General features: G+C 32.2%; 1 protein-coding gene across 5 annotated transcripts in view; it reads left to right on the top strand.

Annotated features, from left to right (window-relative positions):
* Positions 1-7,747: 7,747 nt before the first annotated feature.
* The window catches only part of enc (R3H domain containing protein encore), a 144,818-nt gene continuing 141,384 nt past the window's right edge, over positions 7,748-11,181 (top strand). The window contains exons 1-2 of one of the 5 annotated variants that reach the window (XM_072532470.1): positions 7,748-7,905; positions 8,620-8,704. The gene's annotated coding sequence lies outside the window, so the exon portion shown is untranslated. Of the gene's footprint in view, positions 7,960-8,515; positions 8,705-11,181 lie in introns of those variants that run through there. The other 4 variants (XM_072532469.1, XM_072532468.1, XM_072532474.1 and 1 more) reach the window with 4 other exon arrangements.

Raw genomic sequence — 11,181 nt, 5'->3', positions numbered from 1 at the left:
GACTCCACTTCGCTAAGTAGCGACATTATATAATAAATTAAATTTAGGGAAAAATAGGATGAAGCTTTTGCGCAAGAAATGTTTGCTTTTGGGCTTTTGGACGGCTTAGATTTGTAGGTGGCATTGCCATTATCGGCTCGTCGAAAGAAATAAAAACTTATTGGAAGTATGTGTGCGTTTTTAGCTCATGAAATGATTAATAAAGTTGATAAAACATTTAATCTCTTCGGATTCAATCTCATTGCGGATGCTCTTTTCGTCTGAGTTTTTCATCACAATTATTATATTTTCCTGGATATTTATCACAAATTTAATTAGAGTTCCACGTCCATATTTAGGTTTCTCGTTATTTAATTCTTCTTCTTTAGGTGCCGTCTTCTTAGCGAAGGTTGGCGATGACCTCTGCAAAGTCTTCCCTATTTTGGACGTTCCTTATTAAACTTTGAAAGTCTAATCCTGTCCAATCTTTGATGTTGCGCAGCCAGGTCATTTGTCGTCTACCCGGGCCGCGTCTGCCTTCTATTTTCCCTTCTATAATAAGCTAAAAGAAGTTATACCTGTCGTGTCTAAACATGTGTCCAAGATAAGACGTTTTACGCTTCTTGACAATTTCTGTGAGTTCACGTTCTCTATTCATACGTCTTAAAACTTCTTAATTTCTAACGTGGTCGGTCCATGGAATTTTCAGCATACGACGAAATACCCACATTTCAAAGCTCTCTAAACGTCGTAACGAGCTGACTGTTAACGTCCAAGCTTCCACGCCGTGTAATAGTACACTATATACGTAACACTTTATCATGCGGTATCGTAGGGACAAATCAAGATTATGTGTAGTGAGTAACTTTCGCATCTTTAAGAAGGTGTTTCTTGCCTGTTCTGTTCTACATTTAACCTCTAGTTCTTGGTCTACAGTTTCATGTATCGAACAGCCTAGATACTTAAACTTTTTCACTTGTTCAACTACATAGATTGTTATTGACTAGTATGTTTATAACTGGTGTGTGTTTTTTTGAAATTACCATTGTTTTGGTTTTTTTTTACATTCACCTTAAGGCCATATAGTTCTCCTTCTCGCACTACTTTGGTTAACAGAATTTGTAGTTTCCACAAGGAATCTACGTTCCTGTATTTGGCTGTATACCATATATTAAAAAATTAATTAAAATCCTTTGCAAAAGGTATATATTTAAAAACCCAAACGGGCTGTGTTAGACAAAACGTTTTCGGAATACATCATTCCATCATCGGTGTCTAGGAGTACATGAATGTAGCTACTAAATATATGGGTAAAAACCCGTTAACAAATAATTAGTTACATTTGTTCGACATTATATCTTATAAATACTTATGACTTTAACTTTAACATCATAAGTATTTATAAGATATAATGTCGAACAAATTTAACTAATTATTTGTTAACGGGTTTTTACCCATATATTTAGTGGCTACATTCATGTACTCCTAGACACCGATAATGGAATGATGTATTCCGAAAACGTTTTGTCTAACACAGCCCGTTTGGGTTTTTAAATATATACCTTTTACAAAGGATTTTAATTAATTTTTTAATTTGTAGTTCTTTTCACTGCCAGCAATCAGTACTGTATCATCGGCATACCTGATATTGTTCATGATTTTTCCATTGACTTTTATTCCTTCTTGTGCTTCATCTAGAGCACGTGCAAAGATGTTATTTAATTACACATTAATTTTTTAGCTTCTTTCTGGTCTTTCTTGCTTTTCTCGCTTTAGAATACTGATGCTCTTTTCGCCTGGGATTTTTCATCACAGTTATTATATTTTTCTGGAAATTCATCATAATTTTAATAAGACATATTCCATTTGACGTTTTAACTATAATTTCTTTGTTCATGTTTTTCGTGCTCCTTGATTTTCTAATGTTAATTTGTCAGTTTCTTTACATTCCTTACTCCTCCTACTCCAACTTGTAGGTGGCATTGCCATTATCGACTCGTCGAAAGAAATAAAAACTTATTGGAAGTATTGGTCCGTTTTTAGCTCATGAAATATGATTACTAAAGTTGATAAAAATTGCAATCAATAAAACATTCAATCTCTTCTAATTCAATCTCATTGCGGATGCTCTTTTTGTCTGAGTTTTTCATTACTATTATTATATTTTTCTGGATATTTATCACAAATTTAATTAGAGTTCCACGTCCATATTTAGGTTTCTCGTTATTTAATTCTTCTTCTTTAGGCGCCGTCTTCTTAGCGAAGGTTGGCGATGACCTCTGCAACGTCTTTCCTATTTTGGGCTTTCCTTATTAAACTTTGAAAGTCTAATCCTGTCCAATCTTTTGGCGAAGATTTAATGCTGCCAGAATGATGAAGTCAGTTCCTGATGACGGACCTTTAGGTTTAGCGTATCCCACGTTTGGATGACACGTGTAAACTACATTCAAGTTTTGAAACACTTTGTAAAAAATGTTAGATGTTCCCAGAAAATCGGGTTTTCTATTGGACAACTATGAGTCGCATATATCCGTGGAGGCCATGAAGTTTTGCAGAGCTAATGGCATCGTAATTCTTACGCTTCCCCCGCATACCTCAAATAAACACCAACCTTTGGATCGAGCTGTTTTCGGTTCATTTAATGGACCGAATTTAATTTTTTCCAGTTAATATAAAATCTGCATTTTGACCTACAACGATTACCCCATTTGATAAAAATATATTTTCTAAAGAGAATTTTCTATCTTCATATGTCACAGATCGTCCTATACCTGACAATATGGCTTCTGAATCTACAAGTTCGGTTCAAGAAAAGGAAATTTCAGATCCGCAAACACCACCTAAAAACAATTCATTACAAAACACAAATAATTTTATATATCCAGAACTTATTCAGCCCTATTTAAAAGCGCCTGCTAGAAACATTTCTTATAGAGGTAGGAAAAGAGGCCAATGTATGAATGCAACTAACACACTGGAGAAAAATCTACTTGAGGAAACTTCGAAGAGAAAAAATATAGTCGCAAATATGAAAAAGAAAGGAGTTAAGAAGAAAATCCTACAGAAGGAATCATCGGACTCCGAGAGTGATGAAGTAGGTTACAACGGTAATTCGTCAGATGATAGTTTCGAATTAGAAAAAGAAATAATAGATACAGAAATTTCTAAGGGCGATTACATTGTTAACAAAGTTTTTGGGAAAAAACGTGTTAGAAATTTTGTGGCAGTAGTTGATAATGTGGATCAAACATATTGTGAGGTCAGATTCTTAAAGGAAAATATGTCATCAAATAGATTCAGTTTCACTTCTGAGTCTACAGCTACAGTGAGTGTTACTGACATTGTAGTAGTTCTACCCCCGACAATTAAAGATAATAGAGCAAGATATGAGGGAATGATTTATTTTAATACATATTTATCACAATACAATTTACATTCAATATTCGTATTCTATCGATTTTGTAAGCATTTTTGAATATACAATATTTTAGTTTTTCTTAAAAATAAAGGTTGTTTTGGCGAAATGCGTTGTCCATTATTTCCTTTATGGTTGGCCATAGTCTCCTTGAGGGTAAGGAGACTATGGACAGAAGCACCTCTGCGAGTTATACTCTCCCATAAGGACTGTAATCACTTTAACACAATGAAAGCACTGTCTAGACGTAAGTTAACATGTATTGTATTTGGTAAAATATAGTATGCGCTTAAACTAATTTTCTAATCCTTATTTTGATAGTATATCTAAAATCAGTCTCCCAGGTCTCCCCTACTGGTAAGCGTTTAAAGGTAATTTTTTTATAAAGGTTACCGGAATATCATTAGGTCCCATTACCGAATTTTTAAATAAGTTGAGTGCTCCGTTGTATTCTTCAATGAAAAAAGGGGAGATTATCGGACTTTTACCTATTTCTTCAAAGTCGATTATATTATGTTCTTTGTGTTGCTTAAGTGTAATAAAGCTCTGGTTATACTGGGTATCACTGGATCAATGTTTAAGTGTTAGCCATTTCTTCTGTGATTTGGTTGTCGGAGGTAATAACCTTATCTTGAGTATTTAGTGAGTTGATTTTCAAATTCAAATTTTTTTCTAATGTTCATTTTATCTTCTTTCATATGTCACTCATAGGACTAGAGCTGTTTATTTTAAAAACATAATCAATCCAGGATTGACGTTTAGCTGTCTTTATTGTCAATCTAATTATGGCTCGAGTTATCTTACATTCTGGTTGAGTTTCTAGTGATTCATTTCTTTTGTATTTATTAAAGGCTTTAACTTTCTCTACTGACCTTTTTACAAGACTGGTTCCACCATGGAACTGGTGTGGTATGTTTCGTTGGAGCTGCTTTACCGATTGAGTTTTGCGCTGCCTTTTTTAATTATTTTGGTCAAGTTATCTGAAGATTCTTAGACATTAATTATTGTTGCCGAGTACTTATTTATATCCCACTCTATCTGTTTGGAGAATCGCTTCCAATTGGCTTTATCTATTTTTCATTTCGGAGAAATGGTTTGGAGAATCGCTTCCAATTGGCTTTATCTATTTTCCATTTCGGAGAAATGGTTTGGAGAATCGCTTCCAATTGGCTTTATCTATTTTCCATTTCGGAGAAAAACGGATTGTGTGGTTATCTTGATTGTTTTCTATCTATATATTCGATAGTGGTCACTGTTGTATTGCATTTTATACCAAGACAAATGTGGGTAAAGATCGTCGTTACTTGTTGTTAGATCAAGTGGAGGAGCTTCTCCAGTTCCTATATTAAATCTAGTCAGACTTCCGTCATTTAAGTTGAGATGATCTATAATTTTTTCAATTACATTTATGCGTTTAGGTCTCCATTTTTCAAGAATGTTCTATCCTTTAATATATATATCCTTTAATAAATAAATAAAATATTTTTCTAAATTGTATTAGATTATAGCATCATTTCTAAAGAGTAAAAATCTTTTAAATGTTTATATTGTTTAATGAAATCATTTTTTAATTTTCTTAATTGAATTAGTATACACGGCGTATATGTTCTAATCGAATTTTCTTTACTGTTTACCCAATTTATGGTAACGTTTACCAAACGTTAATGGGACTATAATCCCACCTTATGGACAACGTAATGATCACTATATTGATGTTCGGGAATATAAAGGACTAATTGTAATCAAATTACATGATAACAACATGTTTTTAATACCTACATACATGCTGTAATCATAAAATCCTCAATTTTTTATTACTAATACATAAAAAGATAACAGGGATATTCTCGTTTAGTATATTATATTAGTTGGTAAATACTTTTTGATTAATTATGGTTTCATTTTCTACGAAACTATTCTTAACATTTTTTTTTCTTTTGAGCATAATTTTTTTCTCTAAGAGTGTTTTATCTTATCTTATCTTCTTAGGATTTCTAAAGTGTGTGAAAGGCTTGCATAGCGGCTAAGAATATTTTATTGCTAACTAATGAAAGCTATAGAAAGTTTTTTTTAAATCGTAAACATCTCTAAAAACGAATAAAAAAAGTGTATATCTTAAAAGAAGACATTTTTAAAGAATTTTCAATACGTTCTGTGGTGATAATACATAATTTGATTATATGGCCTCCTTTCGATCAGTCTGGAATACTGAGATTTGACAAAAGTTTACATAGGGCTAACGAATTCCAGGAATTGTTTGCCTGAATCCATATTGTCACAGATGATCATAACCACACAGAATAATAAACAATTGTTATTTGTTCTGTGTGATACCCATGTTATGATTATGCCTATGATTATATAAGCATGTTGTGGTTATGATCATCTGTGGTATTGTGCTAATCAGAATTATAATCAGATATATTATGTGATTTTGTATTGTTATAGTACTTCTATAGGCACACATATCAAGCTTGTTTACATGTATAAATTTATTATAGGTAGTGACTAGAAATTCTTCTTCTCGTAGCGCTACAACCCGGGGTGGGTTTTGGCTGACTGCACAACTTGCTTCCATCTTGAACGGTCGTCCATAATAGTTGGGTCAGTAGGCAGCCCCATTGTTCTTAGATCTGACCATATTTTGTCTCTACATCGAATTCGTGGACCCACGATGGCCAGCCAGATGGCCAGCTCATCTTAGACGTTGGGATTTAATCTCTTGGACTATATCGCTAGCTCTAGACATCTGCTTGACCTCAGCATTTGTACTCATTGGGTATTGGTTGCTATTAATTCTTCTGAGGATTTTTCTCTCAAAATATCTAAGATTTCTCTCAGTTTCTTTGGTCAGGGTCCACGTCTCACACCCATACAGATCAATCTATCTTCAGTGAACTTTGTAGTACTTGCAAAATAACTTCAAAACCAAACACTGGTTGGGTTAAAATGGATTAAACCATACTTGAAATTATTAAATTATCTGGCAATATGTCGATGGACTTAGATTGCCTACAGGGAATATAAGTCCCTACTCGAAAGAGTTTTCTACATCCGAACTTGGAGAACCCAGAGAATGATTCATTCTACAGAAAAAGTACTAATAAACATTTTTGTTTAAAATTATATCCGCTACATTTTTTATTTAAAAAAATTTTTTCTACGGCGTACAGATTCTTGGTAAATCGATTTTTTGCGTTTTTACCCATCTGCGAGGGGGGTTTTAGGAGGAAGGCCCGTGGTAAAAGTTGTAAACCTTTTTGCATCTTTTTGGGGTCCCAAAATTTATAATTCTCGGCAATATTTAGCTTGTTCGAATGATTTTTAGGGGTCAACTATCTGACCACTGGACTAATTGTATTATGTCTCCATGGTGTAGGTTGGCTATTGGGTAATTGTCATGTTTTATAAGTGACATAATGACAGTGCAAATAATAATATAACATGTTGATTCTATTAAAAAAAGTTTTCCATCAATAATTAATAAAGTTTATTAAAGCCATTTCTAAACTAAATATTCAGAATTTTTTAACAGTTCTAGATCCTACTAGATTATGTAATACCTACACTACAACTTTTGCATTTAATTAATTTTGATGTTAAGTATAGTTTTGCTGATAATCACAAAATACCCACACAGGCCCTTTATTTGATAGCCTGAGTTGCCATATCTATGTTCCGACCTGGAAATGGAGGTAAATATGATCAAATTATTCACCACTACATTGCACCATACGCCCTCTGTCGCCTATGTCGAGAGATTATCGGTTCTACCAAACTTATACAATTCACAGATAGATATCGCAAATAGTTTACAAAATAATTGTCGATTTTAATTTCCTTTGCATATACAATAAATTTAAAAATGTAAACACAAAGGCATGATACTATGAATAACAAGATAGGATCTTCATGTAGCACAAAATCGGTCGTGTTCGCGCATGCCGTCATTGGAGACCAGAATTTGAATTCTTGTTAAAGTTAAATGGGATTTTTATGCATTCTGTGATGAAATTATTCGATTAGCAAAATAATAATATTAAAAAAAGGTTTAATAATTACAATAATCGTACACAAAAGGATATTTCCAAACTATTTATTTAAAGATTATTTATTGACACATACAAAAAACTGACATTACGAACGTACAGGTCTCCAATTACGTCACGACTTATGCGCAATATCTTATCTTCTTAATCATAGTATCATGCACAAAGGTACTAAAGTTGATCGATTATTATTTTATTATCGAATCTTCCATACTTCTATAAATTACTAACAAAAACTTCTGCTACATACGTAAAGATGGCGCTAGAGGACTGAATATTATTGACATTGTCAACTTTGATTTTATTTTAGCAGGTACACAAGAAAATAAAACCAAAATTGCACAGATAAATGTGTTGAATATTTATTATAATGTTTTAAGTGTATTTTTGCGATAAAATTCTACGTTTCTGTTGAACGAGTGCACATGTATCTACGTTATATAGTGCGGGTTATAAGTGTTTGTGTGCAAAATTCATTGATACTTTGATTTTTAATATTTACATGCCAAAATTATGGTAAATGTGCATTCAAGCACACTTAAAAAAAAATCCGAACTGAATTTGACAGACAACTGTTGCCAATTTTAAAGTGCTCTTTGTATTGTAAAATCATATTTCAGTTTTAGAACATGATTCATTGAATATCTATCAGAAAGTGACTTCAAGTACTATTACATGACTAAAATACTCAACATAACATTTGCTTATAGCTATAATATTTAAAAATTAAAATATGTATAAATATCTAAATTCAATTTTATCCACAATTTGTGTTACATTTTGACAGTGCATGAATGGGAATAGTTGCGAAAAAATAAATTACATTAGTTTCTTTGTTAAGTCTTATGAAAATGTTTTTACCAAGTAGAACTTTACTTTTATGAACTCCCTAATATAATTCATAAGAAAACAGAACTATCAAAACTGTATGTAGGTTATTCAGATGACCTAGATACAGTTTTGCTACTAAATCATTTATAAATGCGGAAAATTATATTTTGTAAATTGTGTCAGTAATATTTTACACAATTTTTTTATTTATAAATTACATATTTTTGGAAAAATCTGTGAAATTGGCAATACCGCAGCTGTCAAATTTACTAGTCTGAAAATGAGTGAGCTAAAGTGTACATTTACCTAAAATTGTAAATTATATAGTTCTTCATAATATTCTAGTCGGGTCCATATGACTTTTCTGTAGTGTGTTCTAATAAAGTGATTTAGTTACTGGAGAAAATGGAAATGTGGACTGAAACGTCAGGTAAGAATTATGACATATTGTAGGTTAGGGGTCCCAATTTTTATGTTTATTTTTGTTAATCAAGTCTATCTGCTTGTATCATTATTTATTTATATTCAATAAAACTTCACCAATGTTTATTTAACGATAATATTTTAAGTTAGGCTCGCTTAAGTTTCCCTAAACAAGTTTTTTAAAAATTAGGCAGCTGCCTAGAGAGATATTTATAGATCTGCAGATGGCTACTATTTGCAATCTGACAACCAACTATTCAGCCAAATTTGAATGATTTATTGTACCTTTGGACAATTCCTCTATAGATCAACCTAATGTGTAATGTCAAAATCACCTAAAACTGTGTGCCATGACCAGAAATTTGTAAACTTATAAATGTTTCACTTATAAATAAATCACTTAGTTTGTATGGTTACATAGGAATTAAAGTTTTACCAGAATGTCCTCCTTAAAATGCATAAATGTAGTGTTGAGTTATTGAAACTGTGGAACAATAAATAATTAATAGTACCTACCAATAAATAAAGAACCAATGTTTATTAACGAAATCTTCATGCATATGAAGACAAAGTAAAGAACATGCAAAGAAAGTGCAATGTTTTGTCCAATAATTCATAACTTTGAAGTATATCGATGTATAAAAATGAATGGACAGAAAATGTATAGAATGAAGTCAGTCTTGACATCTAAAAGCTGTATTTCACTACAGGGTGTCTTTAACTTAGGTGTTACTTGTTTCTTATGATGAATTTTTTATCATAAAATTTATTATTATCTCCTTATCTGTAGTGTTCCTTTGTGTGTTACTTTCCATTTATCTGAACCTGGCATTATGGCTTGATTGTGAGTTTCTTTTTTTGTTGCAGTTATACATCTTTCTGGGTTTATATCTGTGTTCAGGGTCTTCAGTTTGTACTGTTTATTTGCATAAACAGAAAAATATGCAGTGTTTGGCATATTCTTCTGTCACTGTACTCTGTATATAAGGCATCAACTATTGCGATAAGTCTTTTGTGTATTACAAATTGCATTACTACAAAACAATAATATGCGCAGACCTAAAATATGGGTCAGAGACCTGGACTCTAACAAAAAATAATGAAAACATGTTAGAATGTTTTGAAAGAAAAGTACTAAGGTGAATCTATGTAGCAGTGAATGACAATGGAGTGTGATATTGTAAAACATATTAAGATAGGACATCTAAGGTGGATAGGGCATGTTATGCGGATGAAAGAAAATGACTCAGCTAGAAAAACTCTCCTTGATAATCCCATTGGTCAGAGAAGAAGAGGTAGACACAGAACAAGGTTCTTGATAACATCAATGAAGACCCAGAACAAGGTTCCTTGATAACATCGATAAAGACATCAGAAATATGGAAATACATGCTTGGCAGAGAAAGGCGATAGAAAGGGATGACTGGAGAGAAATTCTTGATGAGGCTAGGACCCACACAGAGTTGTAAAGCCAGAATGATGATGATGACAAATTGTCTGATAAAGGATCTTCTCACAAGTCAATTTAAAAGTAAAATTAAGGAAGTTTTAATAAAAAATGTATTTTATAGTAGGGAGGATATACCTGAAATTTCAATTTTAAACTATTTTAAGTCAAACTGATATATGTTTTTTATTTTTTACTTTTATGTAACTAGAGTTTAAGATTTTTTTTAATAAAACTATTATTCTGATTTTATTTTCACTTGTGTTAGGCTATACTTACATCAATAAATAAATGAATTTGAAGAAACAATATCAGTCCCTCTAGTTTTTCATTTTTTACTCTCCACGAACTGTTATCCCAATGAGTTGTTTCAAATAACTTTTCTATAAGTGCGTTTTCAAAGATACTGCATTGGTTTTCATAAGTCCTATATCATCAGCTTAAACTGACGATTGAATATCTTGCATTTCATTAAATCTTTGTCTGTTTCTCTTGCCATAAGAAAATTAATGACCATGGTCTTTTCTGTCTTTTTTTCATGAGGATTTCCAAGATAACTTTGAACACAATAATAAACATACACATAGGTTAAGTTTAATATGAGTGGGAGCTTAACCATGCCTCCACTCAAGTTAAAGTTGTTCCTTCTGTCCAGCCTTTTTAACAAATCAGTTGTACATAATGTATTCCACTCTCCTAAACATACTCTTAGAAACATATGAAAATGTCCACAAGTTTACTAGATCTCTGATACCATCCATTTTCACCTTTTCTCATAGAAATTCTTTATTAGTGTGTTGAATGCCAGCGATAACAAAGAAATGTTTGTATAGTTGCGGTATACTCCAGTCGTCAGAGACGAAAATGCCACTGAACCTCTAAAAATCATACGAACAAGCTGAATTTTGCCGAGAATATTAATTTTGGGACCCCGAAAGAGATGCAAAAAAGTTTACCACTTTTACCTCCGGGCTTCCTCTTAAAACCCCTTCGTAAGGGGGTAAAAACGCAAACAATTGGTTTACGAATTTAGTTGT

Source organism: Diabrotica undecimpunctata, chromosome 5 (assembly GCF_040954645.1).
Source record: "Diabrotica undecimpunctata isolate CICGRU chromosome 5, icDiaUnde3, whole genome shotgun sequence".
Lineage (NCBI taxonomy): Eukaryota > Metazoa > Arthropoda > Insecta > Coleoptera > Chrysomelidae > Diabrotica > Diabrotica undecimpunctata.
This window is presented reverse-complemented; position numbering and strand designations above follow the sequence as displayed.